Below are 6,000 nucleotides of genomic sequence, written 5' to 3'. Positions count from 1 at the left end.
TTCACACACTTTTGCTTGATATTGAATCAATCTGGAGGAAATTTTTTTCAAAGAAACTATTGTTCCTTTCTACACTGTAATCAATCCATATTGTATTAAGTCTGTGACATTAAGTCTCTTAGTAGGCAACTGTTGTCATATACATATAAAGCAGTTATAATAGTGTATTTACTTTTCAAAAATTAGATGCATCTAAAGGGTGGAGTCAGTCTACCTGAATTTCTGAGAAGTGAGATAATCAATTAACCTATACCCTAATTACCAGTTATCTTCTTCCAATATAATACTGGTTATATTCTTACTGAGTCCCTTTTTTTTTGTTGTTGTTGATCATGGCCTGAACTCTGGGCCTGGGCGCTGTCCCTTGGCTCTTCAGCTCAAGGCTAGTGCTCTACCACTTAAGCCACCATGCCACTTCCAGTTTTTTCTGTTTTCGTGGTACTGAGGAATCAAACCCAGGGCTTTATGCATGCGAGGCAAGCACTCTACCACTGAGCTACCTTCCGAGCCCCATCTTACTGAGTCCCTTAATGTCCATGGACTATGCTAAATATTCAGAGTAAAACCACAAACAAAATAGGTGTCTTGGAACCTGTAAAAGTCTGATCATGTGATTATGAAACAGCAGAAATCATCCATTCATTCAACATACATCAAATACCTAACAAGCATGATGCTAGGTTTCCAAGGTATCACAAACAGAATAACAGTCTGTACTTGCAATTTTCTCACTATGAGATGATAACATTTTAGAGCCATCAAAACATAACAAATAGGCATTTGACAGAAATAAAGCCGTTATTTCATACAAGGACATTAGATAAAATGTCCCTGAGGAAATTAAACTTGCACTTAACTTGTAGGTTGAAATGTGAAAGTTCTTTAGGCTAAAAAGATGGCATAAAAAGACTTAAGGCAGTCTGAAAGTTGGAGAATCTTGAGGGTTGCATACCTGGTGGAACATCAGGTATTGGAGGATGGTAGGAAAAGGCAATGAATCACTAAGACTTTGTATGCTATAAGATGCAAATGAAACATACCCTCATAATAAAAATGGACTTTCATTGAAATACTGTAAGTGACAACATTGTTCTGGAGAAAACCTAATAGGGAGGTTTTTTACCAAAGAGAGATAAAACCAAAACCCAAACAAAGGTAGCCAGATTGGGTAAAATAGGATACAGTAGCTACTATCGAGAAATTAATATCTATTTTTCCTAGGTTTAGAGTCTAGGAGATGAATAGAATATTAAAGTACACATTTGGGAAAGATACAGAGTGGAGAGAATAAAGTAGAAAATCAATACAAGTTCTTATCTGCTGAATTTGAGATATCACTGAGAAGTTCAGGTAGTATGGATAACAAGGCTGAAAACTGAGGTCCCACTAGGTAGCTAATGCATGTGTGAAGCATTGGTAAAACTGTAGTTAAAGCCTCAGAATTGATGAAGTGACACAGAAAGTGCATCATGAGAGCATAGTGCCAAGGGAGGAACCCTGAGGAATAGAAATATTAGGATAGACAGAGAATGGGTAAGGATGAGTAAGTCTGCAAAATAAGAACGAATTAGCAAAGTGTTGTCAGTGGAAACATAGGAAAGGAAAATAACAAAATAATAAAAGTGTCAAATGATTCAGATATGACAAGTCAAATAAAAATGTACCCTAAGTAGACTTGCAAGTGCATCCAAACTAAGTAACTTTAAAACTATAGATCATTTATAAATTATACAGCTCTTCCCCCAAAGAACTTCATATTCCAATATGAAGAAAGTATTTAGCAATTGGGATAAAAAAACAAATAAAACTCCACACAAAACTTTCTGTTTTAGGCATTTCTATATAACCAAATCTCAAGGAAAAAAAAAAAAACATTGAAAACAACTGGAAGCAAATAAGCCTAACCATGTATTAAACTTGTCAAATAACTATTAATGGAAAAATTGAGCTATAACTATAGAGAACAGCTACAGAAAAGCGCCTAGAAAGACATTTTTAAGAGACAGAAAAGAACTCTAAGGACAGGTCAATCTTCTCTTAGAAGTTCTATTTTTGATGTAATGGTTATAATTTACAATAACTTGGTAAACTCCTACTATTAAAAGTAAGTAGGTAAGTTCATGATATTAGGAGGAATCCTTTTTAATTTAAATTTTATTGTCAAGGTGATATACAGAGAGGTTACAGTTACATAAGTAAGGTAGTGATTATATTTCTTGTCTAACTTGTTACCCCTTCCCTCATTTTTTTCCTCTTTCCCTCTTCCTCCAAAACCACCCCCAAGTTATATAGCTCATTTCCAACATATTGTCTTGTGAGTATTGCTGTTGTGTAGGTTCTCTTCTCCCTTTGTCTTTTGTCACACCCCTTTGTTGTTTCCCTTCCCTTCCCTAGTCCAGATAAACATGTATAAAATACTCAGGGTAACACATTTTCTTGATCCATTCATCTACTGAGGGGCATTTGGGTTGGTTCTATATCTTAATGAATAATGCTAAGATAAATATAGGTGTGCTGGTAGCATTAGTGTGGCAGTAGGAAGGTTCCTCAAAGACTACACATAGAGCTCCCTTATGACCTAGCAATCCCACTTCTGGGCATTTATCCAAATGACCACAAACTGGGAGTCATTTTTATTTTTAAGAAAAGATAAGAAATCAAAGCATGAATTTTAATTAAATGAGAAAAGGTAAACTCTTAAAATGGGAAAAACAATGATAATTCATATTTTTCTAGTAATGACCACTGAGATCTCTGTCTAGGTAGTGAACATGTTTAGAGCCCAGATTGTGCTTTTTAGTATAATAAGGAGATAAAATAAACCACAGTTACAGTATAATGGACATTTGGGATTTAATTTAGTAAATTTGAGCATCTAGGAAATTAGATAAGGCAATAACTTACTGAAATATAAATATAAAGACTGATGTCCTACAAAACATGTTGCAATAAGAGGAACAGTTTTATTTTATTTGGATTGTACATATATGAATATATTTGCATGAACATTTATATGTGCAGAGAGAAAGTATGCAGTATGATATCAGTGTGGTTGTTAGAAGCAAAATAGATAAAATTTCACTTTTTAAAATTTTTGTCTCCATTTTAAAATTCTTGAACTTTATGTGTTATTTTTTTTTTATCATTTTAAAAAGGCTTTTGAAGTAGAAATATCATCAGGAACTAGTCGCTAATCCACTGTAATGTTGGGCATGGTGGAAAGCAGCCAGGGTACCACAGGGTAAGGAATGAACATGATGGAAGTCCTGACTGTAAGCTATGCTGAATTAGCCATATCCATTGGAAAGGAAGGAGAAAGAAGTATGCCTAGATGCAGACAAGCTACATCTTGCTTGCTTTCGTATCTGTGTGTGTGTGTGTGTGTGTGTGTGTGTGTGTGTTTATGCATGTGTACCAATGATGAAGCTTGTACCCTATATTTTCACTTGGCTTTTTTTCTCAAGGTTGTTGCTCTAAAATTTGAGCCACAATTACACTTCTCCTTTTTTGGGGGCGGGGGGGGAGATAAGAGTCTCATAGACATTTCTGCCTGGGCTAGTTTCTAACTGTGATCTTCAAATTTCAGATTTCTGAGTAGCTAAGATAATAGAGATTCCAGTGCTCAGCTTCCAGGAGGTATTTCTTATATACATATCCATGACTCATCCAATGGCCTCTTTATAATCTTGCCTTAAAGCTCTCTTGCTCACCTGGAGGTTCTTAAAAAAAAAAAAAAAAAAAACTAAACTAAACATAGATCTTCTCTACAACCCAGACATACCACTCCTGGGCATCTACTCACAACAACACAAGCCAGGACACTTGCACATTCATGTTTATTGCTGCACTATTCACAATAGCCAAGTTACGCAAACAGCCCAGGTGCCCTAAAATAGATGAGTAGATAAAAAACGTGGTACCTATACACAATGGGATTTTACACAGCCACTTAAAGAATAATAACATGTCATTTGCAGGGAATCGATCATGTTAAGTGAGGTAAGCCAAGCTCAGAGAGGCAAATGGAACGATTGCCCTCATATGTGGAAGCAAGCTCTAAAATACATGATAAATTGTACAAGATTCTAGGCATTCACACAAAAACCAAAGGAGGAAATTCTTAGGGGAGGAACACAAAGTTTCCATGCCTATGTGCATCTGATCATATAAAATAATATTTATAGAAATGAACTCCAGGAAATGGAAACAAGAGGATTCTTTGTTGTTGTTTCTGTTTTCTTTTCTTTTGTCTTGTTTGTCTGTTTATCTGTCTTTGGGAGAGAAAGAGGTACACAGAAATGAAAGGACAAAGGGTGAACAAATGCATCAGTGGTACTCACTAGACACTAACCTGAAAATGAATTATACAGCATGGTGGGAGGACAAGAGGGAAAAACTAAGAAAGTAAAGGAAGGGGTAACATTGTCCAATAAGAAACGTACTGATTACCTGAGTTCTGGTAACTCCTCTGTACATAACCTTTAAAACAGCAATTTAAAAAGTTTAGAAAAATCTCTACTGCTCACTGAGTTCATTTTATATTCACAGTACTCTTTTCACAATGCCAAAAACAAATTCTATATGTTTTCCATATAATTTAATAAATGTCTAACATTTTATATGAGTTCTACTTTATTATATATCCTGTATTTTCCACTAATATGTGAATGTGATTAAACAAATTATTTTTATACTTTGAATACTGATAGAGATTGATCACCTAGAAAATTGTGTAGCTCATAAGATTACCTGAATAATTAGGTGTTGAATTTAACAGATTATTTAGAGTTGGGAAAATCTTGAGTGCTTTTAGAGGTCATTCTTAAATGTACCCAGGAATAAAGTTGAACCTACTTAATAAAGTTCAAGAAAGCCATATGTACTCTCATAGGATGTGTACAGCACATTTATCATGGTAAGCAGTTGAAAACTTTTCAAGGAACCTCATAAGTTAATGGAAGAGTAAAATTATTACTGAAGTGATTACCATTCTGCATCATTTGGCCTTATATTCTAGCAACATATATACTATGGGAACAGATAACTATGCAAAACTTTTGTTCATGCATTAAAGCAGAAGAAACTCATTACCTTGGCAAATATATATTTTAGAAATGTATACTGTTTGAGGCAGTATAGAAACACAGAAAAGCAGCATTCCTTGTTTGGCATATTGAATTAGTTGGACCAACACACTAAGAAATTACCAAAAGAGAACTATTAACAAAGAAGTCTACTGTTAAGGTTTGCCAAAAAGTTTGTTTACAGTATTCCCCTTTCCAGTTGAATATTCAATAAAGATTTTACAGGAAGAAAAGGAAAAAGGAACGTACTAGGTCAAATTCAGGCAACACCACAAAAACTCATTAAGGTCATCAGGACTAAAAAGACTCAGAGGAAACTAAAGAAAATTAAAATCATAAGACTGTGATCTCCAACCAAGAGTAAAATAACAGCCATCAATCTATGAATGTGACCTACTTGATATTTCCTGTTACTTTTCTAGATTCAGTATTCTGGTATTTGTTTTGTATTCTTTAAAAAAATATTGCAAAGATGATGTACAGAGAGGTTAGAGTAACACAAGTCAGGTAATGAGTACATTGCTTTTTGAACAGTATCACCTCTTCCCTCTTTTTCTCCCAGTTTTTCTCTCCCAACCCTCCTCCCCCGACAAGTTGTATAGTTCATTTTCAACATAATGTCTACTGAGTATCACTGCTGTGTTTGTTCACCCTTTGTCCCATTATTCTGTGCTCTCCCTTATCCAGACCCAAAACATAAATTTACATACAAGACAAAAAGTACAGAAATAACAAACAATAACAAAGGGGTGGGGGTAAAGTAACAAAAATCTCTTGTTTCCATTTCTTGGCATTCATTTTGATAAACATCATTTTATATCATTTAAAAATATCTCTAATCTCAACTGACTGTTGGATCATTCTTGAATAGTCAGTACTCGTGTGCACCTCATATTTGTTTTTGTCTTTTGTTTTT

This window comes from Dipodomys spectabilis, unplaced genomic scaffold (assembly GCF_019054845.1).
Source record: "Dipodomys spectabilis isolate Male_0828 unplaced genomic scaffold, ASM1905484v1 ptg000063l, whole genome shotgun sequence".
Lineage (NCBI taxonomy): Eukaryota > Metazoa > Chordata > Mammalia > Rodentia > Heteromyidae > Dipodomys > Dipodomys spectabilis.
This window is presented reverse-complemented; position numbering follows the sequence as displayed.